A 27,718-nucleotide genomic window follows, 5' to 3' on the forward strand; every position below is an offset into this window, starting at 1 on the left:
GTACTAATTAACATGTGTTGAATATATAAGTACATAAAACTTTAGTTATCTTATTATAGGGGAAATTTTAAACATGAATGTGTATTACTTACTATGACATTAGAGAATAAACAATCCTACTAAAGTAAAAATTCTAATTAACTAATAATCATGAAGGAAAAAATTACAGATTCTGTGACTACTACTTATATTCATGATAGATAAATTTGAACACCAAGAGTAAATGAGGCTAATCCATATCCAAAAGGCAGTGATGTCTCAGAGATTTGTTCTTCTACTTAATATCTGAAGGCATATATCACCAATATTATTAGTCTTTTTGAGGCTGGAATTTTATTTCTTTTCATTAGATACAATCAACTTTGATATCTGGTCTACATTAGAAAGATAACTGGGAAATGGGAATTAACTAGCCTCTCACAAGCTTACTAATAAGCATATAGATCATTCAATGAATTACTCAACAATGTTTAAAAATATCAGTTTAAAAATGTATCTAGGCTTTATAGACATAGGTGTTCCAGAACTGTTAAGGAGATAATATTTAGTTAACTAATTTGCTTTATTATTAGAAAATACAGCCAAATATGGAGATGCTTTACACTGGCATTATATGGAATGCTTCATGGAATCGAACTTTTCAAAAACCTAAACTTATCACTCTTATACAGGGTTTCCCTGGGGTAAAGAATCCACCTGCAATGCAGGAGACATGGTTCGATCCCTTGGTGGGGAAGATCCCCTGGAGAAGGAAACAGCAATGCCCTCCACTATTCTTGCCTGGGAAAGCCCATGGACAGAGGAGGCTGTCTGGCTGCAGTCAACCGGGTTGCAAAACAGTCAGACACTACTTAATGACTAAACAACAACAGCTCCTCTAATATAGTGTTCAAATGTTTTAATGAGGATTTTCCCAAAATGATTCTAATTCTTTCTTGCTTTTTTGCCCAGACAGGCATTGCTTGATTAATTTTTATGATGGATAATTTAACATTTTTGTAATGACTCAGGGTTATCATTACCAAAATTAATTATTGCTCTGTGTTATACATAGAGTTTTTGAGGTTTGGAAAGTTGTTTGTCTTGTGAAAGGCTCTGGACTGCTATGATTTTTCATTTCTTCTTAAAAGGGTGACAGTAAAGACAGGGGTCTACAGTGAACATTCACTTTGCCACTGAATTCTGATATTCGATCAAGGCCATTAAATAATCACTCTCATCCCTCAGGAGCGTCAAGGGGGCCCCAGGAAGACATTCTGAAGTGAGAGAGAACAGAAGGGCTTTGTTGGGCAAAATACCTTCTACTGCATCCTAAGGAATTCAATCAGCTGACCCAGCAGGGAAGGCCAAGAATACTGGAGTGGGTAGCCTATCCCTTCTCCAGGGGATCTTCCCGACCCAGGAATCACACCGGGGTCTCCTCTGTTACAGGCGGGTCCTTTACCAACTGAGCTGCCAGGGAAGCCCTTCCCCCAGTAAGCAAGGGTTTAAACAGCTACAGCCAATCACTGCTTTGCTTTTGCATCTTCACTCAAATCCTTGCCCAGAGCTCTTGTAGGTGGAGCGCTCCTAACCACTTTTCTGCATGGCACTGTTGCATTGTGATGCGCTGTATGCTCAAGCTCTTGAAAAAAAGTTTAATGTGCCTCAGTTTACCTTCTAACAATAGGCACTGATGAACCTTAAGGTGCAGGAAAGTAAAATAGTGGAATTTCTCAGATGCTGTATTCCTTTTATGTTCAATGTAAGAGAGTTTAAACATTTATGGTAATAGATGGCATAATGGCAATATTAGGCCAAGAGCAAGGGCTGCATGTTTTTAAGGACTGATCCAATGACACAGGCTTGAGATGGGGGCATCATTATTCCATCACTTGCTCAGGGTTAGCTGCATATTTTATTTATACCTGGGCCTTTGAGGAGCTTTGCCTGAGAATGGGGAAATAAGGATGATATTTATCTTCAACCCCTCATAAAATGAAACTCCTAGTTGTTACTTCTTGAAGAATTCACTGGATTTGCCACTATCACCTCTTCCTCCCCCTTGTAATTTGTTGTTTCTAATTTGTTATGGTCTGGGAAGCCATAATCTAAACTTCCTAAAATTAAATCTATAATAAAAGTAATATTTGCCTGAGGGCTTTATCCATGGCAAGCACTTGGACAATAGACATTGTTGCGTCTATTTTAGGACATAAGTGAATTTTAAACCTCATTCCTGGTTCTTAATGTGTTCTAGGATGGCTAAGATTCCCAAATAAATTACCTTGAGATAAATAAGGCATTATTATAAATGAATTGAGAGCTCCTGAAGTCACCAACTTGGTACTAACCTGATGCATACCACTTAAGTGTCTGGTCACAATGAACACTTTCCGAGCAATCTCATTACCTGGGAAATAAGTGCACCTGTATGACAGCATGTGCCCTACAATAATCTAACTGAAATAAAGTTCTAGAAGAGATGCAACTCTAGGCTTAAAATGCTTTTTATAGCCTTAAAATTTTCCATGTGGGAAAGAAAAAGCTATTTTGATTTCCACTTATGACCCCTGGGTTTTCCATTATCTGCTAAATATTCCAATGCCTTTATACTGTTGTTTTTAAAGACAGTTGCAAGTTAAATTAAAACAGAAGGAAAGCTAGATCAATAACATCAGAGAAACTACCAAACGGAAAAATCTCAAAAGGATAACTTCCTTTCCTAGGCTCATGAGAACCATAGCATGGTGCCCCTCTTAGCTCACATTGGAAAACATAATCATGTCTAGATGGAGAAAGAGAGTTGCTACGGGATTTCCAGTAACCTCGGGTGTTCAGTGCCAGTCACACCTCTGTTGCCAACCTCCACTAACAAACAACTGGGAAGAATCAGTGGTCTGGTGCAGCTACAGGTCCTGCCATTTGTCATCTGTTTTTTAAAACTGTATTTGAAATTATGCCTCAAGGGTGGTTAATGGCTAAGTTCAGTAGTTTTGTGTATTTTTATTCTTATTTAGATAATTGAGGCATGGCATTGATGGCCATTCTCATTTTTTTAAAGCTCTCTCTTTTTTTTTTACTCAGCTTCACAACAATTTCATAACATGGACCAGTACCCTTCTACTAATCCTGAACTTTCTATTTATAGCTTTGTATTTCAGATGTTTGCTCCTGAAGTAGATTCACAGATACTCTTCCGTCTGTCTCCTTCCTACCTTCAATCATCCATTTTGCCAAGCTCATATTAATTTTCTTAAAAAAGCCTTTTACAAATAGAGCTGTCATATGATCCAGCAGTCCCACTCCCAGGCCTATATCTGGAGAAAGCCATGGTTCAATACATCACCCCAATGTTCACAGCACCACTAGTCACCACAGCCAAGACATGGAAACAACCTAAATGTCCATCAACACATGAACGGGTAAAGGAGATGTGGTACATGTATACAATGACTATTACTCAGCCACTAAAAAAATGAAATAATGCCATTTGCACCAACATTGATAGACCTGGAGAAAATCATACAAAGTGAAATAAGTCAGACAGAGAAAGACGAACATCATATATTTTTCTGCATACCACTTATATGGTATGTAATACCAAATAAAGATACAAATGAACTTAAACATATTCACAAAACAGAAACAAACTTACTTATGGTTACCAAAGGGGAAGAGTTGGGAGGAAGGATAAATTGAGAGTTTGGGATTGACATATACACAATACTACATTTAAATGGGGGCTCTGTGACAACCAAGAGGGGTGGGATGGGGAGGGAGGGAGGTTCAAGAGAGAGGGGACATATGTATTCCTATGGCAGATTCATGTGGATTTACAGCAGAAACCAACACAAAGTTGTAAAACAATTATCCTTCAGTTAAAAAGAAATAAAATAGAAACAAACAAGGACCTACTAGAGCACAGGGAATTCTTGATCAAAATTCTATAACAATCTAAATGGGAAAAGGATTTGAAAAAGAAAAGATACATGTGTATGTATGTACGTATGTGTGTGTGTATGTATATATATACACATATATAAACTTAATCACTTTTCTGTGTACCTGAAACTAACACAATATTGTTAATCAACTATAATATAGATTTTAATCTGCTAAAAATACCAGGAAATCCACATAATAGTCTGTCTCCTTAGTTCTAAGTTCTTATCTCCAATCGTATCTTCTCCCATTTCTCTGCCCTTCCCTTCACCGCACTCAAACTTGCAGACTCATGTCTCACTGTCACCCCACTCCTCCTAGTGGATATTCAGCTCCAGGGATGCCTTCAGTACTGTCCTATTCAACCTCCTTTAAGACAAAGTACAATTCCCCACTTCGTGTTGACTTGGCGGGGAGGTTTGGAGAAGAAAAAGGCAAAAGAGAGATGAGAAAAATCTCCATGATTGGCTCCTCGACAACTGAGAGTATTCATATAACAAGCAATGCTCTGGGGGAGGGGGAAGGTCTTTTTAATTAAGTAGGTTTCCCAGGTGGCTCAGTGGCAAAGAATCTGCCTGCCAATGCAGGAGATGCAGGTTTGATCCCTGGGTCGAGAAGATACCCTGGAGAAGGAAATGGCAACCTGCTCCAGTATTATTGCCTGGGAAATCCCATGGACAGAGGAGCCTGGTGTGGTATATTTCATGGGGTTGCAAAGAGTTGGATAGGACTGAGCACACAATAACAATTAGTCCTCAAGATAGTGTCCGTTGCTTTTTTGCTGGACACATTATATCCCAGAAATGCAGTGCTTTTTGTGAGATGGCTAACTCAGTGAAGAAACAGATAAACTCGACTGAAAAACTGGCTTAAGCAAATGTAGGAAGTATTCCCCCTTAGCCCCATTCTGGTCCTTAAACTCAAAAATCACCAAATTTTAAACTTGAGGTTTAAACTTTCTAACACTGGTGGAATGTACTGCCTCTAGTCAACTTTCCAGTACTGGAGGGCCACCAAGAGTCAGAGGGATGCCTGGATCATACCCATGTATAAACTTGAAGACCTCTGCATTAATCAGGGTTCTGGTTCATGGGGAAGGTAATCTAGCATGCTTAAGTAGAAAGTATTTTACTGCAGGGTAATAAGTAGTTATGAAGCTCCAAGCACATGACAAGAATTTCATAGAGGAATTCTTGCTGGTGTTGCCAACTCCTTGCTCAACAGCTGTGATGTCAAAGACCAGAAAAGTAACCATAGAACAAATGCCTTTGTCGCCTTTTCTGCACCTCGCTTCCACACACCCCAAGTCTCAGTTAACAGAATCTGCCTGGCAGAGCCCAGAGCACAAGGAAAGTTCTAGTTGCCAGGGAGTCTTGCAACGGTACTGTTGAAGTGAGTGTCCAGGCTCTACAGGCCAGGAAGATATGCTAGGAGGGGAGTAATGCATGTGTGCATGATAAGTCCCTTGAATAAAATCTGACTCTGTGACCCCACGGACTGTAGTGCCAGGCTCCTTTGTCCATGGGGTTCTCCAGGCAAGAATCCTGTAGTGGGTTGCCATGCCTTCCTTCAGGGCATCTTCCCCACCCAGCAGTGATCTAACCCGCATCTCTCAGGCCTCCGGCATTGGCAGGTGGTTCTTTACCATCAGTGCCATGTGGGAAGCCCAAAGCGGAAGTAGAGTGGGTATCAAATGAGCCAGCCTGCAGCATCTGCTCCACGCACTCACCACACAATGAATAGCTTGCTTCTCTCATGGATAGCAAACTAGATAATGAGGCCCTGTAAAGACTTGATTAAGAGAGTAGGCCCTGGACCGAGACTGCAGAGGCTCAAATCACATGTCAGACAGCACCTATGTGATCTTCAGCAGTCATTTATTTTGTCTACAAAGGGGATACCTGTAATTCTTCACTCTCCTGATTAGTGTAAGGATTAAGAGCATTGAAATGTAAAATGCTTGAAACATTGCCTCTTACATACTAAGTGCTCAATAAATGTTTGCTAAATCTATTTCTATGAAATTGTGACTTTTTAAAATTTATTTAAGCTGACCTAAGATCTCTGTGCATCTTTACCAGAAGACAGTTTATATAAATTGCAATTAATGGAACATGATCCCTGTGGAGTATCAATGAAAATTTTGTCACCTTTTTGTAATACTGCTGTTAAAGGATGAAAAGAAATCTGTTATTAACTTGCCTCAAATTAGGAAATTGTCAGAGCCTATGATTGCTGTTCCAGGGAAGGTAATGAAAGCTTCCAGATACCTTTCTTCTTTGAAGGAAAAAAACCCCGTCCCAGAATGTTTGAATTCTGAACAGAACTCTCTATTTTCATCCATGACTCCAGACTAGAACTAATGTGGGAAATAACACAACGTTCTTTAATCTTGTTTTGAGTCAATAATTTAAAGACAGTAAAACAGCAACAACAAAAGCTTTTGACCACTCTTAGTATCTTAGATAACTGAAAATCTCCATCTTCATCAGGGCCAGACCATAGGAAAGAGCCGGTCTTGCATCTATCTATAACAGCTTCCCTGCCAGTTCTTGAGCTCCTCTGTTTACTAGAAAACTCTTTTACTCAGAGATTTGAGAACCTGTCTGCCAAATTTAATCCACTGGCCAGGTCCATACCATAGCACTGTATAAAACCTCTCTCCTCTTGCAAAGTATCGCAGTCCCAGGACAGCACTGTCCGGGATGGGCAGCTGTTCACAGGTTGTGCAGCCTGGCAATATCATTGAGGACACGGGCAGGACACGGGCTCAAGCGTCTGTCTTCCTGACTGTGTGATCAGAGGGAGACGCATGAACCTCCCTGTACCCCTTTGATTCTCTGCAAAATGGGTGGTAATACATATGTCTACCCCACTGGACTGTGAGAACATTAAGTAAGATAATGTAACAAGCATGTGTTATTACTGATACCTCCATCACCATCCTCACAAACTCCATATTGGTCTTGCAGTTGGCTAACAGTTTGTTAATGAAAGCATCCTTATGAGATGCAGTTCTGTCTACCTTTAATACATGGATTCATCAGTCTCCTCCATAATGTGATGGTTGGAAGTGTGCACTACTCTCTGCATGTAATTTAACTAATAGAGCTGACAGATGAAATCTTCTTCCTTGCCCATCTGTTTTTGCTCTATGCTTTTATTGATGTCACGTATTAAAATAGGTATGGGAGTGCATCACACTCTGGTTTACATCGACTTTATAGTCCAATGAAATCCCCAGGTCTTTTCCTGAGCAGCTGCTATTGTGCCAACTATTTTTCATACTATGTTTTGTGAGTGATTTTTTTAACCAAAGTGCTGTATGATAAAAGAATTCTGCTTAGGGACAGCTTTGACTTGGTTTGTGTGATTTATGGGTACAGACTATTTTGGTAAATAGGAATAAACAAAATGAAGATGATTCCCATGGTACTGAAAATCCAATTATCTCCTAGCTCCTCCACCAGACTATTAGCTAGATGAAGCCTAAGATTCAGTCCTGATCATCTGTTTGTTTTTTAGTCAAAAGAGTGCACTCAATATATGATGAACTGCCAACCTCTGTACAGTAATGATTGCTCCCTTTGTCCTTATCAACCATCTGCAAGATAATCCTGATAGATTTGTGAACACTGTATCAGTTTCTTCCTAACACAGTATTTCAAATGATGCAATGACAAGGCACACATCTGGTGTACAACCAATACTTCATTTTAATGCAATCTTGTAGCTGCCTAGAGGATGTAATACATGTCACCGATAATACATTTCCAAACTAATACAGCATGGCTTATTACAGGTGCTGAAGATAAATTTAGATGTACAGACACCAATGATGTTAACTACGTAAAATGCATTGGAGTTTTACATAGAGAAATTTAAAAATACATTTTATGCTATCATCTAATTAAAACACTCATCAGTAGTATTCTTGCCACATTACGCAAGTAACTCAAGGAATGACAACTGGTTTTATGATAATTTATTCCAATACTTTGGCCACCTGATGCAAAGAGTTGACTCATTGGAAAAGACCCAGATGCTGGGAGGGACTGGGGGCAGGAGGGGAAGGGGACCACAGAGGATGAGATGGCTGGATGGCATCACTGACTCGATGGGCATGAGTTTGAATAAACTCCAGGAGTTAGTGATGGACAGGGAGGCCTGGCATGCTGCGATTCATGGGGTCGCAGAGAGTTGGACACGACTGAGTGACTGAACTGAACTGATTATTAACAATGGAAAAGCATGATTTCCATTAAAATAGACACTTTGAAATGAAACGAGTGTGCTCTCCTGAGGTATGTTTATCATTCTTTCCTTCCCCATATACTTCAGGTCTCTCTCCTCCCCATCCTTCAAGGCATCCAGGACCAAAAAAGTGAAAAGAGCATTAAAGTTCTTCCTTCTAGCTAGGCCCAATAGTCTTCTACCCCATGATTACTCTAGATGTACAAAAACAGAGTAGCAAAGAGAAAAACTCTGTCTGTAAACCGTCAGAGGTTCAGACAACCTGCCTCTACTTACTTGGGTAAGTGCTTTAACCTGAATTACCCTTAGTTTCTTCATGCATAAATTGGTGATGACCCAATTTGCAGGAGACATATAAAAATTTACTGAGATTAAAGGGAACTCCCTGGTGGTCCAGTGGCTAGGACTCAGCACTTTCATTGCTGGGACCCGGGTTCGAATCCTGGTTGGGGAACTAAGATCCAAAAAGCCACATGACAGGACCAAAAAAAAAAAAATTTACTGAGATTATATGACAGCGTACCTAGTATAGTACTTAGTATGGAAAATACATCCTCAGTCCCCCATCCACAACCCCCCAAGTAAAACAAATAAACAATAAAAACCTCACTGCTATCCACAGACTGGATAGGAAAAGAAAAAATACCAGATTGCTGAGACACTCTGGTAGGGCTGGGCTGAAGAGCGAGAGGGCAGTAATCACAAGTGTGGCACATGTGGAGAAGGTCCGCAAGTGTATAAATGCTGCTCAGGAGACCTGAGACTGGGTCAGCCTGGCAAGAGGCTCTGAATCAAAATCACATGAAAGGATCCAGGACAGGAAGGAAAACATCAAGATTTCTGTTTGGAGGATTTGCAATCAACTGGAAAAAAATCAGCAATGACAAATAAGATAGTATGTTGCATTATGGGGCTTCCTGGTGGCTCAGTGATAAAGAATGCACCTGCCAATATAGGAGATGCAGGAGACTTCTGGTCAATCCCTGGGTGTGAGGATCCCTTGGAGGTGGAAATGGCAACCCACTCCAGTATTCTTGTCTGGAGAATTCCATGGACAGAGGAGACTGGAAGGCTACAGTCCACAGACTCCCAAAGAGTCAGATACGACCGAGTGACTGAGCATGCACACATGCTTGTTGCATCATGCCTTTGAAACAGAACAGTGTGTGTGTGTGTGTGTGTGTGTGTGTGTGTGTGTGTTTTAACTTGGGGATCTTGATTAGCAAACAAAGAGAGAAAATGGAACTCCAAATTTCTATAAAGACTCACAAAATAGATCTGGAAGGCACATGCAATTTCATTGTGACCTTGTAATTTTATCATGAAGAAAACAAAGTATCCAGAGAGACTGTGATTTAGTCAAGGTGACAATTACTACACAGGGACTTAAGGTTGGATATTCTGGTCTCTGGTCAGTTAAAAGTCTGATTTGTATACACTTATTTGCCAGATATTAATACTACATTGACAGGAAAACTTCATATATAAACCATAAACACAAAGAAAAAAATCACCTGAAGTTACTCTGTCATTTGGAAAGAAATGTTTTGATTATTTTTTTGTTAAGCATCTAACATTTAGAAATGTGTAGATTATTAATTTTGCTTTGGCTAAGAGATTAAAATTAGTAACCATTTCACACATCCATGGGATTTCCCTGGTGGCTCAGGTGGTTAAGAATCTGCCTGCAATGCAGGAGACCTGGTTCAATCCCTGGGTCCGGAAGAACCCCTGGAGAAGGGAATGGTAACCCACTCTAGTATTCTGGCCTGGAGAATCCCAAGGACAGGAGAGCTTATCGGGCTACAGTCCACGGGGTTGCAAAGAGTCAGACACAATTGAGCAACTAACACTTTCACTTTTACCCACACACCCATATGGACCTGGGTTTGTAACTAGAGGTATATTCATGCCATTAAAATATTGAGTTATAAGGGATATTAGGTGAATCTTTCAATTAAAAGCTTGCCTTAAACAGAATGTCACTGTAAAAAAAACAACAACTCAGTAACGGAATATTCTATAATAAGGAATATTTCTTTATGAACAAATAAACCCTGATGACTTGATAGATGTTTCAGATGAATATATTATGAGAAAGGAATGTGATGAGAGTTAGATGTCTCATTCAGGAAACAGTAAATGAATGATATGAACAGAAAAGACACAGCCTGTTTGTTTGGGTCCCACGTCTGAGAATGGCTGAAGACCTTTGAGAGATGGCCTGCTGGCCAATATGGAACTGCTCTCCTTATATTTTCTCTTCCGCCCACTCTCTCCCCTTTATGTTTAAACAATTGTTCCCTCTCCACACACTATCTACCCATTACTTCAAGCATGCTCAAATCTTTCCAGTCTAAAGAACTTCCTCTTCCTTATTCCTGCTTCCACCTCATGACGAGCCTCCTCTCTCCTACTCAATCACATGGCAATTTAATCGAGGCATATGTATCCTGCCACCACGTCATCCTTCTCCCTTACTTCCAAGCTGAGTACACTATGCTTCTGGCCCATCATTCCAAACAAAGTGTTCTCCTAAGTCACAAGTAACCAGGATCCGAATTTCCACAGCTTATATTTAATTCTCATTCTGTAACTCTTCATTATTTGGCTATCCACCCCTTATGAAAACTCTCTTACCTGTAAAACTCTGTATTGCTTTTTTCCTCAACAAATTTTAATTGAACCCCTCAATTAAATATCCTAGAAAAATTACAGGTGAATCTGAAGTTGAATTATTGTAGCAGTGACGACTGCTACTTTGTTTCATGGAAAAGTCACTCTTTCAAATCTCTCATTAATCTCCTTCCCCACACGTAGAAATCATATTTAGTCTTTCAAGTCTTTATTAAAAAAAAACTACCACGAATTATAATATCTGACAAGGACCTGCATCTAGGACATATAAAGAATTTTTGTAATTCAATAACAAAAAGTCAAATAACCCAATTAAAATATGGACAAATGATCTGAATAGCATTTCTCCAAAGAAGTGGCCAAAAATTATATAACAAGAGTTATATAAGAGTCTTAACATCAACATCATTAATCACTGAGGAAGTATAAATCAAAACCATGAGATGATCTCCAAATCCACTAAGAGGCCTAGATTCAAAAGATAGATAGTAACAAGTGTTGACAAGGATATACAGAAATTGGAACATCCATACATCCACGCTGCTGCTGCTGCTAAGTCGCTTCAGTCGTGTCCAACTCTGTGCAACCCCATAGACGGCAGGCAGCCCACCAGGCTCCCCCGTCCCTGGGATTCTCCAGGCAAGAACACTGGAGTAGGTTGCCATTTCCTTCTCCAATGCATGAAAGTGAAAAGTGAAAGTGAAGTCTCTCAGTCATGTCCAACTCTTAGTAACCCCATGGACTGCAGCCCACCAGGCTCCCTCCGTCCATGGGATTTACCAGGCAAGAGTACTGGAGTGGGGTGCCATAGACTTCTCCGATACATCCCTGATGGGGATGTAAAATGATGCAACTATTTGAAAAATAGTCTATCAGGTCCTCAAGAAATCAAATACAGAGTTACCATATGACCTAGCAATTCTAGTCCTAATGATGTATTCATGATAAATAAAAATAATATTCATACAAAAATTTGTATATCTATACAAAAACCTGAGTGTTCATAGCAGCATTATTTATTCTAAAATGTGGAAATAACTCAAGTGTTCATCAACAGGTGGATGGATAAATAAAATGCAACTTAATATATGTAAAATATTATCTATTCTTAGATACAGTATGTATGTATATTAATGAACCACTATTTGCAATGACTTAGAATGATGAAAAGGACTGCATTACTGATAGATACTATAACACAGATAAACTTTAAAATCAGTATGCCAAGTAAGAGCAGCAAGTGATAAAAGAACATACATGATGCCATTTATATGATGAAAACATTGCAGTAATTATGGTGATGGCTGCACAACTCTGAATATACTAAAAGTTATTGAACTGTATATTTTAAATGAGTAAATTATATGACATATGAATTCTATTTCAATAAATCTGTTATATATTTTTTAAATACCATGAAAACCATAATGGTCAGGAATGGCCTCCAGCAACACATATTCCCCTTTGAATAGTTTAAACATAAAGGAATCAGAATTACTGTTTTAATTTGTATACCAAAAACTTGGTCTTAAATTTATATCAACTGGATGCCACAGCTGATAGGAAAAGAAGCACATCTTAGTTGCTGACAGAATTCTTCTCCTGTCAAAAAACAGCTTTGCAAAAAACAGCTGAAACTGTTAGTTAAATATTAACAGAAAGATCTTCTGCATATCAATTATGCCCAAAGTCATTATTTTTGGCAGTCACATTATAAATCTAGACTCCTGAGAGACAATTTATACCATCTGTTCTTAAACTTGAGCATGTACCAGAATCACCTGGAGGGCTCAATAAACTACAGACTGCTGGATCCCAGCCCCAGAATTTGTGATTATCACTAGGGTTGCAGGGGGGAGCCCCTAACAAGTCCCCAGGAGTTGCTAATTTTGCTAGCCCAGGGACCACACTTTAAGAACCACTCCCTATTCTATACTAATCTATTTCGTTTACTTGTGGTCTTACTTAGGGCTAATTTATCTCAAAGACAGTTATCGAAAATCAAACCTGTTACGCAAGCCATATGGTAGATGAGAACTCCCATAACAGGAGAAAAGCTATTGACATAAGATAGTAGTATTCTCAATGGGCCACCACGTGAGCTTGAAATACATGATGAGATTTAAACAGTGGGAGCAGGTACAGAATCAGAAAGTCACAGAGAAAGTCAGGCCTCAGTAAACTAGATGAATGCAAAAGAACTAGAAGAAAGATTCTGCTCCTTGGGGCAATGAGATGACAGTCACTAGGACATCAGTGCATCTTAACTGGCCTTCTGGTTCCTGAACCACATTCTCAGTTTTGTGAGGCCTAATGGCCCTGCTGTATCAGTGTTCCCCTGACACTTTCTCGTGTCACTATTTCTGCAGTATAGCAAGCTGTGTGGCTGAGATACCTGTCCTCATTAATCTAGAGTCATTCCTACAATACCCTGCCCCTATGAAGGGCAGACTTCAGTGGGCAGCTTTCCTCTGAAGTCCAGAGAACATATTTCCAAAAAGACCCAAAGATACAGGTTGATCTAAGGGCCAGCTCTAACAAGATGGTGCCTAATATAGAGACGTGCTCATTATGGACTCAGAGCTCATATTTGACAACCACCTGATAAAAACCAACAAAGATGAAACAGGGCAAAATAAAAATGAGCTCTTATAATTGCGCTTATAGGAACATACTCCCCCAAAAAGAAGATAGCAGTCCCACATTGCATGAAGCCAAGCCAAACCTGGTTTCGGTGTCCATTTATTAGCAATAATTTCAACAGAAGCAACAGACAAGCTAAGGCATCACCAGGGTGGAGCAGAAGGAACTGGAAATTATGTAACTGAGTAAGAGTTAATAGTTCGTTTGTGAAACTTCAAAGAAAGGCAGCGAAGCAGAAAAAGATAACTTTTATCTAGTGATCTTAGTGCTTCCCCTAATAACTGCAAACTACAAGAAAGAAAGAAAAAAGTCCCACAGTCTAAATTGGGGAAACTCAGATTATTCTTCCTCTTAAAGATCTCCAGTATAGATCAGAGTATAGAACACTGCCTGCCATGTAGTGGCTGCTCAATAAATAACTGTTAAATGAATTAGACCAACAAAGAATGTGTGAAGTACTGAAAGTAATCAGTCTACTGTTTGGAACTCTTGCTTCCCCAAATAATCTGGCTGCGGTTCTTCTTCCTCCTCCTGATACCTCTTAATATATACCTTGGAATTAGTGGCCTTTAGAAGATATTTGGGAAAATGTTGTGCTAAACATAGCACAACGATAAACTAGTAATTAGAGTAGTAGCCTTGGAGCCAAAATAGAGGGAAACTTGTAACAATAAGAAAAGCCCAAATTCATAAGGGCAGCCATGAGGCTGGGGACTCACAGGAACAGTGTTGAGGAAAGAGTGAATTAGGATTAGTTCAGAAATCAATTTAGGATTTCTGTTGATGGGATCCATTTGGATAATTATCCAGACTAGGTCAGTAGTTCCCAGACTCTTAGATTTATATAAACATGAATCTGAAAACTGAAATTGGACATCCACTTTTGGACTAAATACTTCTACTTTTATCAATTAGGGACAATGATTATTGTTTACTGTCACCTTTTCACAAAAGCAAGACCATTTTAATAAGAAATAATCATTTTGAATGAAAGAAAGAAATTTAGCAAAATTAGGCAATTATCTTTATTTTTCTCATATTGTAACAAACTGGTTTGTTACTGACTGCCCCCTGTCCATGAATCCCAACTCTGTAACCAATGCCCTATGTGACCTCAAAACTTCCTTCTCAAAAACGTTCTGTGATTTTAAACAAATGTCCCACCAGGGTCAGGCAATAATTTTTGATGACGTGAAGGGGCTCAAAGACAGAAAGGGCAGAAGATGACAGAACACAGGTCTGAGAAAACTTCTCCAAAGGGTAGAGGTTAAAAATCAGGATCACAGGATTGGAACAGAGCTGCCTTATTTCCTCAAATATTAGGATAGTTCCTGAATTAGCTCCAAGGAACCAGAGCTCTAATTTAGAGCTGGAAATATATCCACAGAACTTCTCAGTGCCCAACGACAAGTGCCTGCAAACATTAGACACAGAAGGGCCTTACGACAGTGAAATCATTCCACCTTCTGTTCCAACGCTGGACCTTTTTATAAACAAGATCTTCCTACCAAAACTATACCTGTCCTGTCTATCACAGTGCCTCACAGGGGAATAAGACTGACTACTCTGGTGAATATTCAGCCAGTTATGAGTGCAAAGCATCTGGTGACCACCAGGTGCCAACTAAGTGTAAGCTGACCTCATCTCTGTCCCAGCAGTCGGCTGTCCAGACACACTCGAACGGAAAAGCTGAAGAGTCAGACATCCCATCATATGTGTTCTGGTCACAGCTAGAGCTCCATGCTTCATCTCAATCAATCACATTTATACCTTGCCAAATGGAATAAGTATTTGATATATCTGTTTTATTCTCCAAATACTTAAAATCTGAACTTGGAAAGCTATGGAGGGATATTAAGCAAATCCTCACTTCAAGAAAATTACTTTCTCTTACTCAGTTCATGAGAACCCAGAAGTAATAAACATAATGAATGCTTTCATCATGCAGCAGAATTAATAGATGCCTTTCAAATCTTTTCACATCACCATCTTTACAGTCACTTCAAATATCTAGCTAGCTTTCCATAAAAATACTAAAGAGAATATTACAAATCGAAAAAGATCATCAAAATTTCAATGAGCCCGATTCTATGCAAATTTTGTATCTGCATATAATTTTATGACACTATAAAAACCTCAGGGAAAACATCTAAATAAGAATGTACCCAGGGACATCACTTAGCTCGAATTTCAATTTTTTCTGTCATATTCATGAAAGCACTTTGTATCAATAATCTAAAACCAAAGAGTAGTTAACCTAATCTAATTTCTTTGTCAAGTGTTGGAGTAAAACCCAATTTTCGGTTACAGCAGGAGTCCAGGAAGGTTTTGTGCATAAAGCTAAAAAGCCATCTGGAGCAACAGCAGCCCTCCTGTGTGAAATATATCAGTCAGAAAACATGGTGAAGTCTCAGGACTTCCACTTTGTATGGTGAGATCTCAAGCAAGTGAGGGGGCCTGGTGCGTCTGGCTCTTTAGGAATCATCTGTCAGGGGAGGTGATTCTCCCTCTGTTACTGTGACTGTCCTGCTCCACATCCTTAGCACAGGAGTTGTAAAATCATGCACCATTTTACCTAAGGAGACCTATGTCAAAGGAAAATGTTCGTTGGAGTTCAACACGGTATCTATAGTTAATAGTTTCAATTCACCAAATATTATTTATGTGACCTCTGTTGGTGTGAATGTGAAAGAAGGTAACTTTACAAATTCTGGGGACTCAAAACACATTCAAAAGTTCAAGTCTAGTCATTATGAAATATACATATTTCCTGTTCCTTGAGAGTAGCATTATTAAGTAGTATTGAGAGATGAACTAATGGACTCTGTACATAATAGAAAAACTTTAATGTTGTTAACCGCCAATAGAAAAACTTTAATGCTATCGGATGAAGAAAATTATTAAATTAATTAATTGTTAAAGGGAAAAGGAAATCCATAAATGTCAAATATGACCAAAATAAATAGCAGGTAAGTAGTAGTTATAACCCTGCAGAGATACCTCCTAGACATCAAATGGTGCATCCAGAAGGAACGATTAGCCACACTTCCTTATATAGGCAGAGCCTTGCATAAATCTAGCAAAAGAAGAATCCAATAGGTTGCTATTATATGCTTGTAAGGCCATTTTATTCCATTTTTGGCAATAAAGTCATTTTCAAGTTTTCTCAATATACTGGATCTATAACTCCATAGTGCCTAATGAAGGTGGCAAGTATCCATGGATGATTTCTTTTATGACCTGGATCAATATACCATTGACAATTAATACTTTGGGTTGGAGCCAGTTTAAAATAACTCCCAGTATACCAGAAGTAATAGACTTTTTAAATTTATGGTCCAATTAAATTAAAACATACACATACACATACAAGATAGGGGAAGAGGGTTCAACATTGTGTTTTCAACTTTAATTTTGCTAAGTAAAGACATAAAAAGTAATAACCTGATTTCTATCTATAAGCAATACCATGAAAGAAATCATACTGTACCACCAAAAGTGTAGAAAGGCCATAATCTTAAAATAAAGATGAATTTTTCCCAAAGAAAGAACATCTAATATTTCTATGTCAACATTCTGTTCAAAACACACATTAACATTTGAATAGATGTGTTACATCTAATTCCTCACTAAAACCACACATATAAACAACTAGAACAGAATAGACCACTATTTAATGCACTTTTGTGTTTATATGTGGAAATCAATCTTGAAGTTTATTTTGTAGGAGGAGATTTAAGAATAAATGTAAAATGTAAGTTAGATAATTGATAATCTAGCCTCAATTTTCAGATTTACAAAAAAACATTCATTCACCTTCTGTAAGACTCCTTAATTCAAGGTAGAATATTTCTGTAGATGAAATTTCTTCTATATTATGCCCATAATTATTCAGATGTATCAGATTTGTTGGATTTTTTTAAATGGATGATAAGGAGAGACAGGCTATATTACTGAAAAAGGTTTTCCATTAATCTATTTTTCTTTCATTATTACATCTTGCTAATCATATCTGCTGTACATTTATATTAAAAATATAAAGTGTTTCAAAAAATTTGAAGATCACAGAGATGTCCTTTTAAATAGAAATCCAATTTAGACTCTGGTCTCAACAGTCAGTTCTTTCTAACAATGAAGTTTAGACTTTATATGAACTTTTTCCTGTAATCTGATAAGTGAGGGCAAGGTTTCCCATCACATTTAGAACATAATCCAGTCTTTCTCATGACCTACACAACCCCTGCTACCCTCACCTGCTACCCTCACCAAGTGTAGTTTCTGGGACTCTCCTTTCTATTGGATGAAAAAAAAAGTGAAAGTGTTAGACGCTCAGTCGTTTCCGACTCCTTTGGATCCCAAGGAGTACAGTCCACCAGGCTCCTCTATCCATGGGATTTTTCCCAGCAAGAATACTGGAGTGGGTTGTCATTTCCTGCTCCAGGGGATCTTCCCAACCCAGGGATCAAATACAAGTCTCCAGCATTGCAGGCAGATTCTTTACCATCTGAGCCGCCAGGGAAGCCCACTGTCTCCGCCAAACTAGCTTCCTTGATGATTTCTCAAACACACAAGGTCTGTTTTGGTCTCAGAGCCTTTGTCCTCCTGTTTCACTGCCTGAAATGACTTTCCTCTATGAGTTGTATATCTTATTCCCTCTTGACTTGAATGCCACCTGTCCAAGAGGTTTTCCTGACCAATTTCCCACTTCTGCTATCACTCTGTTTTCACACCGCTTGATTATTCTTCAACATCTTTACCACTATCTGATATTATAAATCATATTTGTTAATCTATTTACTAGTCTTCAGCACTAGAATATTATATTAATCAGAGTAGGGACTTGTTTCATTCATTATTCTATCCACAGCATTGAAAACTGCACATTGTAGGCACTCAAAATACTTGTTGAATGAAGTATGGATGAATATAACTGTAAAAAAAAAAATCTAATTTACATAAAAATAACACAATTAAACTATACTAATTTTGTCTCTAACTGTACAGGAACTGTTTTTATATTCCTATAAAACTCATAACAACAAATCTATTCTTTAGAAAATAACACAAAACCAAGTATAAATGAATAAATCTAACTCTTACTCAACTGATTTGAAAAGTGATTTTTCTCAACTGAAATGGAATAGTTTCAAAATCAAGCTGAACTCCACTATTCACAATAGCCAAGACATGGAAACAATCTAAAACTATCTAAATTTCCACTGACATAGAATGGTTAAAGAAGATGGGGTATCTATTAACATATATAATGGAATACTACTAAGTCATAAAAAGGAATGAAATAATGCCATTTGCAGCAACATAAATGGACCTACAGATTATCACAGTAAGCAAAGTAAGTCAGAAGGAGAAAGCCAAATACCTTATGATATCACTCGTATGTGGAATCTAAAACGTGACAAATGAACTTCTCTAAGAAACAGAAATAGACTCACAGACATATAGAACATTCTAGTGGTTGCCAGGGATTGAGGAGAGGTAGAAAAGGAGTGGATCGGGAGTTTGGGATTAGAAGATTCAAGCCACTATATATAGAATGGATAAACAACAAAGTCCTATTGTATAGCACAGGGGACTATATTCAATATCCTGTGATAAAAGCATAATGAAAAAATACAGAAAATATATATACAAAACTGAATCACTTGACTGCACAGCAGAAATGAATACATTATAAATCAACTATACTTCAGTAAAATAATATTTTAAAAAAGTCAAACTGAACTCTTCACAATTTTTAAATCAAGAAAAACAAACAAACAAACAAAACTCAACAAGCAAACAAGCATTTAAAAGGTCATGATGGATATATACCAGGATAAAAAAGTTATTGAAAATTTTGTACACGAATAGCAAATGATGTGTAAGATTTCACAATTTAATTGTGATCATGCTGAAAATAACATTAACTTAGCCTATACAATTATTTTACTAACAAAAGTTTTTTCATAGATTATCCACTTATCTTTACTTTAATTGTTCAAGTCTAAAAATAGTTAGTGTTTAGTAACTCCAGCCTTAATGGTTGGAATGGACTACTGAGTTTTACATTAAAGCCTCTACAGTCTAAGGAAACATTTCTGTCATTATTCACTGTAGTTATTTCACAACAGAGGAAATTACGATTCCTCTGATAATGATAAAAGACATAATTTGAAGTGTATTTATAAACCTGGATGATATTCAAAAGGAAGATGATACATGTGACCCATTATCACTCCTTGAAGCATACTTGATTTTACTGTTTACATTTTTTCCCTGATAACGATAGTGACTCGGTGATCAATCAACTATTTCTATGTCTTGTGACCAGTGGTGAGTTTGAGAGCTGGTCAAAGTTATAGGTGTGGGCTTTGGTCATCAAAGAGTGAAACTAATTGGCTCCTGTGGGAATGGGACCTGCAACCCCAGACTCATTAACTCCACAGAAAAGCAATGCCTGCAAGCAGACCAAAACTCACCACACAATTATCTTCAAAATGTGATTCATGTCTAGTTGGCACTGGTTTTTAAGAATAAAAATAAAACATTCTGTTTTACTAATTATTTTCTTATTCCAAAGAGAAAGAATCTGAGGTAGATATATGGAGAAAAATATCCAGAAGGTTTCCTCTAAATTTTTAAAAAGCTATTTCGAAAGACACATAGCGCAAAGCCAAAAATGGTCAAGGATTCTAAAAATACAGTGTGTTTATTTAAAGTGTCAGCCTGAATCAAGATAGCATTAATCATGTTAATGATGAAGGGATTTCTACTTCAAAGGGCATATTATGAACAGAAAGACATACTGAAAATTTTCAGAATTCAGTAAATTGACTTTAATCCAAATCACTGCACTACAACGTAAAGTACTGTGTAATTTGGGGGACACAATGAGTTTCCACTTAGACTATTTTTATCCTCTCTTATCTTTCTCTCCCAGGTTATTTTCTTGAATCTGCCTGCAATGCAAGAGATGAGGTTCAATCTCTGGGTCGGGAAGATCCTCTAGAGAAAGGAATGGCAACCCACTCCAGAATTCTTGCCTGGAGAATGCCATGGACAGAGGAGCTTGGAGGGCCACAGTCCTCAGGGTCACAAAGAGTCAGACACAACTGAGTGACTAACAGTTTCACACTTTCAAACTCAACTTACTCTTCTTCTATGTTCTGGATCTACTGCACAAGCTGAACATCCCCACTTACAAGAAGATTAAGTTTAGGTTTTCAAACCCACTCTTTCTCCCCAGTGCCTGAGCATACTAGCCATTCTTTCAACGTGCACTTACCGTGCTGAGAAATACACATAATAGATAACCAACTAAACTTTTCCTATCACTCAGAAGTTTTCATCTCTTTTTCCAGTTTGAAGCATTACACATAAATATTTATGTATTAGCTTTTTATTTTTTCCTCTTCTCCAATAGTAGGCTGATGACAACTGACTTTCAACCTTTACTGTAAAACTCAGGGTAACAACTTTCCTTGCACTCTCTACCTATCCACATTTTTCCTTTGTGGGCTCTGAACCCTTCAAATATAGAGACAATTCAAGTCTCTACTTTCTCTGCCACTGCAGATCCTGTCCCTGAGAGCCTACCATTTAGCAATGTAAACAGGATAAGAAGTTTGCAGAAGAGTGGCTAAGGCAATTTTTGAGGAAAGATCCTAATTATTCCCCTTCTCCCCCGCCTTAGAATAAACAGGCTGCTCCATCTCTCCAGAATATTTTTTCTCCTAAATGCAAGTGCCAAAGCATGATATAAAATGACACAGTTCTTCATTACTTATTAAATAAGAACCGAGGTAAAAATATTATAAACAATTTCAATAACCTGACAAACCAGATCTTATATCTTTCTCAAATCTAGGATTCTAACACACTGTATCTGGGTAAAGAAGATAAGCCAAACTAGTTTTAATCTCCTATTATAGCATTATTGAACTTAACAACATTCATAGTAGCATTTTATATTACTGGCATATCCAATAAAGACCATTTACCACTTCTAAATTTAGTCAATGTATCAGTAACTCACACAATTCAGACTTTTGTCATATTTCCAATCTATGAGTATGTGTGATAGAACAGTTTGTTGACTTTTGATAAAATTCTACTGATCAATTGTAAGAAAATACTTCTCTGACAATTATCAGCACATTTTCAATGTCTATGAGGGACTACATCTGGTGAAAGAATTACCATATGAGTGCTTTTCTAAAATAAAAAAGGAGTTGAGCTGACAAGAACTTTCTCAGAAATCTCACATTTTCTCCATAACCTTGATGTCTGTCTGCAACTCCTGCTGCTGCTGCTAAGTCGCTTCAGTCGTGTCCGACTCTGTGTGACCCCATGGACAGCAGGCCACCAGGCTCCCCCGTCCCTGGGATTCTCAAGGCAAGAACACTGGAGTGGGTTGCCAGTTCCTTCTCCAATGCATGAAAGTGAAAAGTGAAAGTGAAGTCGCTCAGTCATGTCCAACTGTTTGCGACCCCATGGACTGCAGCCTACCAGGCTCCTCCGTCCATGGGATTTTCCAGACAAGAGTACTGGAGTGGGTTGACATTGCCTTCTCTGGTCTGCAACTCCAGGAGCAGCAATAAGATAGAGACTTGCTTGATTGGTGTAGTACCTTGTAATCCAGTACCTTGTGACCTAGCAATATCTGATTAAATTTCATCTCAAGAGAAGTACTTACAAGAGTAAAATTTTTAAAAAAATTATTAAACGTATGAAATTTCAACCTGCATGGGTGAAATAAATAACACTACTGCCAAGAATTGGCCTCCAATGCGGGAGACCTGGGTTTGATCCCTGGGTTGGGAAGATCCCCTGGAGGAGGGCATAGCAACCCACTCCAGTATTCTTGCCTGGAGAATCCTCATGGACTGTAGCTGACCAGGCTGCATCCATGGGGTCTCAAAGGGTCAGACACAACTGAGCATACAACAATGCCATACAACCTCACCAGCCTTTACGTGTGATGGTGTCACCTTATATCCATCAAAGAGAGAGACGACTTCAGAAACTGTTCAGTGAAAACAGAAGATGGCAAAAGATCACGCATGGTTTGAATCCATTTTTAGAAAAAGATGTGAATGTATGTAGGAAAGACTATATCTCATCATTTATAACAGTGGCTTTCTATGAATGGTAGGATTCAGTTCACTTTTCATTTCTGCTTTGTAATTTTCTATAGTGTTTGACTCTGTAATTAGTCTAGTTCTTTATATTTACAAATAAATGCAAGAGGTGCATTTATATTTCTGAAAACTAAGTCACTTATTTCCAAGCAGAAAAAATAAATCTCCATTTTGACTTTCAAAACACCTTGGGCAGCCTCTTAGAGCATGTATCACATTAAGTCAGTTATTTGATTACAGTCATCCCTTGGTATCTGTGGGGGACTGGTTCCAGGACCTGCCAAGGATACCAAAATCCAGTGCACGCAAGTCTCACAGTGACCCTTACACCTGCAGTTTGTGCATCTGCATATATGGAAGGCCAAAATATTTAGTGAAAAGAATCTGCATAAAATGAACCTGAGCAGTTCTACAGTACATGAACCATGAATTTCCAGATGTTCAAGCTGGATTTAGAAAAGGCAGAGGAACCAGAGATCAAATTGCCACCATCCATTGGATCACATAAAAAGCAAGAGTCCCAGAAAAACATCTGCCTCTGCTTTATTGACTACACCAAAGCCTTTGTATGGATCACAACAAACTGTGTAAAATTCTTCAAGAGATGGGAATACCAGACCACCTGACCTGCCTCCTGAGAAATCTGTATACAGGTCAGGAAGCAACAGTTAGAACTGGACATGAAACAACAGACTGGTTCCAAATCAGGACAGGAGTACGTCAAGGCTGTATATTGTCACCCTGCTTATTTAACTTATATGCAGAGTACATCATGAGAAACGCTGGACTGGAGGAAGCACAAGCTGGAATCAAGATTGTCAGGAGAAATATCAATAACCTCAGATATGCAGATGACACCACCCTTATGGCAGAAAGTGAAGAAGAACTAAAGAGCCTCTTGTTGAAAGTAAAAGAGGAGAGTGAGAAAGTTGGCTTAAAGCTCAACATTCAGAAAACTAAGATCATGGTATCTGGTCCCATTCCTTCATGGCAAATAGATGGGAAAACAGTGGAAACAGTGAGAGACTTTATTTTCTTGGGCTCCAAAATCACTGCAGATGGTGACTGCAGCCATGAGATTAAAAGATACTTGCTCCTTGGAAGAAAAGCTATGACCAACCCAGACAGGATGTTAAAAAGCAGAGACATTACTTTGCCAACTAAGGTCTGTTTAGTCAAAGCTATGGTTTTTCTAGTAGTCATGTATGGATTTGAGAACTGGACTGTAAAGAAAGCTAAGCGTGAAAGAATTGATGCTTTTGAACTGTGGTACTGGAGAAGACTTTTGAGAGTCTCTTGGACTGCAAGGAGATCCAACCAGTCCATCCTAAAGGAGATCAGTCCTGAATATTCATTGGAAGGACTGATGCTGAAGCTGAAACTCCAATACTTTGGCCCCCTGATGCAAAGAACTGACTCATTGGAAAAGACTCTCAAGCTGGGAAAGATTGAAGGCAGGAAGAGAAGGGGACGACAGAGGATGAGATGGTTGGGTGATATCACCGACTTGATGGACATGAGTTGGAGCAAGCTCTGGGAATTGGTGATGGACAGGGAAGCCTGGGGTGCTACAGTCCATGGGGTCGCAAAGAGTCAGACACAACTGGGCGACTGAACTGAGCAGCTCAAACCTGAACCTGTGCTGTTCTAGGGTCACCCTCAGTTAGCTTTCCTGGCCAAACACAAGCTCCTCTAAGACCAGTCATTGCTTTTCACCAACACTTCCCTGTGTTTAATACCGAGCATGGCACATGGCACATAACAGATGCTCAACAGATTCTGACTTGCCTACATGGCTTGTCACTTTCATCCACTGTCCTCTATCCTCCACTACCTGGCTCTAGCTGAATTACCTTTACCTCTGCTGGGCGTCATAAAGTCTTTAAGATAACACAGGACAAAAACTCCAGTGTGTAGGCATTTACACATTGAAACATACTTTGGGATAAAAAAGGTGTCATTTGGCGAAGTTAGCTAAGCCACTACTGAAATTGCTCTCTAAATACTGGCCCATGTATGCGCAGCAACATGAAAATAATGGAGGCTGAGAGTACCAGAGGGCTGGGGGAGTAGAAAGTATCAGACTCAGTAGTGGAGGGTCATTACGAGATGGACAATTGGACAGCCACATCAGTTAAATTACAACGCTTCTTTTGTATCATGCTGAAAACTGAACAATTTCTAGCCTATAACATAACAAATAGAACTAAGGTTTATATTTAGTAGTTTAGGTAGCTCATTCTACAGAATTTTGAAAGTTCAACTAAGTTTCGGCCAGCAACAACCTCCTTACCACTCCTTGGAAGTTAGGGGGCTCATTCCCTGACCCCACATCCTACCTTTCAAACTACTGCTAATGCTGCTAGAGCTCCCAGCCCACACACTCCCTTCCTTCCTGGAGAGGCTTCAGGATATCTCTACAGCGGAAATTAAGGGGAACATTCTGGTTGGAGATGGCAACGAGGGCACTTGGCTTGAAGCCACAAGCACAGAGCTAGGATATTGTTTTGACACTGATGGTTTTGGGTTTTGCATGGGTAGTTTAGTGGTTAGGAGAATCAAATGGCTGTCCACCTTCACTTCCTAACTTTGCTACTTAGCTACTGTATCATACTGGGCAAGTTACTTAACTTTCTGCACCTCACTTTTCCATCTGTAAAAATGTAAATAACAATATTACATTCCTAAGATGCTTGCTGGGAGGAGTATGTGGACAAAGTATCTTTTAAAAAGTGTTTAGTACATGGTAACTGCCATGTAAATGTTCATTCTTGACATTTACTTCGATCGCATATTATAAAAATTATATGTTTAAAAACATTACATATATGTACATATAAAATATTTATATATGTTATATATGTATATCAGAGAAGGCAATGGCAACCCACTCCAGATGGGGGAGCCTGGTGGGCTGCCGTCTATGGGGTCGCACAGAGTCAGACACGACTGAAGCGATTTAGCAGCAGCAGCATATATGTATATATATATATGCACACATATATAGATACACATCTTTTAAAAATAGTTTTGAAAGGAAGAATTCAGGATGATTGTCAGAAAAGGAAGCACTGAAAGTCCTTCCAAGCACCCCTCAGCATTGTACCATCTCCCCCTTTGTGCTACAGACTTAGGACCCTTTTTCAATTCTTCCTGCCTCCTCACGTCTCTTGCTAATTATCTCAGCTGCTGCTTTGCTGCTAAGTTGCTTCAGTCGTGTCCAACTCTGTGCAATCCCATAGATGGCTACCAGCAACCATTCTTCCCTCAGATCATAGCTTGACCCCTCTCACCTGTCCATGGATGACTGCAATTGATTCTGTACATCTCTCTGTCTCCGTCTCAACCAGTGTCATCTTGATCATTGTCTCCCTCTAGTAATTATTTACTAAGGACAAGACAAGGATTCATAAAACATCTGTTGTATGTCCCTGTTGACTTATAATCAATTCCCACCACTCTTTCTGACACTGTGTAACAGTGAAAGTATTAGTTGCTCAGTTGTGTCCGACTCTTTGAGACCCCTGCCTATAGCCCACCAGGCTCCTCTGTCCATGGAATTCTCCAAGCAAGAAAACTGGAGTGGGTTGCCATTTCCTTCTCCGAGGGATCTTCCCAATCCAGGGATCGAATCTGGGTGTCCTGTATTGCAGGCAGGTTCTTTACTGCCTGAGTCACCAGGGAAACCCTAACACTGCAGTCTCTCATAAACTTGGAACCTTCCTACGTTGTATTTCTCTTTGAGATTCTGCATGAAAGGGTCAAATTATTTTATATTTTTTTTCAAGGTTCACACATATAACTTCTAGAGAAAGAAATCATTTTGATTTTAACATGTAAAAAGATATTTTTCTTATACTTGTATTTCAAAGCTAGGAGTATTGCTTGGATAGTTGTAAATATGAATGTAAGTATCTTAACCTATATTTTCTAAATCCCTAGATTACATGTAGGGAACACAATTAGGCATCCCTTCTCCCATTAATCCTCAGAGTTAAATTTTAAAATCAAGACATGGTTATGGTCAGGTATGCATCACATCATAGTAGGCAGATCAAACTCTTCACAGATTGAAGGAAGTTTTGGCTATAAGCCCAGTGCTAATATTAATGAGAAAGTCAAGCCAAGCAGAGTTCAGCAGACCTGGAAGAGAAGAATCAGAGTGACGAACACTGACAGTGTTACTGTAACTCCTAGCCATGAAGAAGCTGCCCTGGGAAACAGATGGTGGTGTCTGGCAGTCACATCCTTTAGTGTCGGGCATATCCTACCAGGCATGCCAACTCTGTTTCCTTCAAACAGTGGAAGCATGTAACTCTCCTTTCCGTGATGATGCAACCTCAGCCAAACTTCTGATTTAGGTTCCCAGATAGTTTTCTACAACAGTTAGAGGATGCACTCCTCAGGCCAAAGCAAGCAGTCTGCACACTTAAAAGTTATACACATATCTTATTTTCAATTAGTAGTCTGGCAACCCAGTGTATTTTCCGATGGCAGTCAATATTTTCACGTCTTAGTTTCTGGATTTCAAAACAGAGAGCCAGACCCTATTGAACTAAATTAATATAGCTCTGAGAGAAATTCCCATAGAGAATTGATGAGTTACTCTGCATCTGTCTATATTCAAATATTTATAAGATAATATTTCTCAAATTGTAGATTAGAAGTGTTAGGACATATGGATGATTCACAAAGGTTAATGTGAAAAAGAAGATTAATGATTTCTAAACTGGGTGTAGGGACTTCCCTGGTGGTCTGTGCCTCCACTGCCAGGGGTGCAGATTTGATTCCTGGTTGAGGAACTAAGATCCCACATGCCATGGGGTATGGCCAAAAAGAACAGAAAAATAAATAAATAAACCAGGTTTAAGTGAAATAAATCAGTGACTTGCTTTGCATACTTCAGATTTCCTTTCCTTACTCGCCAGTATGTGAGGAGCCCAAATTTTAAGAGGAGAATGGGAGTGCCAAATTGCACATAATTGTATGAAGGGATGACACTGGTGAAACAAATTAAGAGTTTACTAAAAAATCTAACGTGGAACATCTGTTGTAGCCAGAATTAAGGGTGTCGTCACATGAAAATATCCAAGAATTATTTCTGTAAAGTTTGAACTTTT

The 27,718-nt window shown here is 38.7% G+C and overlaps 1 protein-coding gene and 1 non-coding gene across 4 annotated transcripts in view; one reads left to right on the forward strand and one right to left on the reverse strand.

Moving 5' to 3' along the window:
* OXR1 (oxidation resistance 1) overlaps positions 1-27,718 on the reverse strand; it is a 485,242-nt gene that overhangs the window by 367,472 nt on the left and 90,052 nt on the right. The window lies entirely within an intron of this gene.
* TRNAE-UUC (transfer RNA glutamic acid (anticodon UUC)) lies at positions 8,561-8,632 on the forward strand. Its single transcript has one exon. It is a non-coding gene; the product is annotated as a tRNA-Glu (tRNA).

Source organism: Odocoileus virginianus, chromosome 15 (genome assembly GCF_023699985.2).
Source record: "Odocoileus virginianus isolate 20LAN1187 ecotype Illinois chromosome 15, Ovbor_1.2, whole genome shotgun sequence".
NCBI classification, from domain to species: domain Eukaryota; kingdom Metazoa; phylum Chordata; class Mammalia; order Artiodactyla; family Cervidae; genus Odocoileus; species Odocoileus virginianus.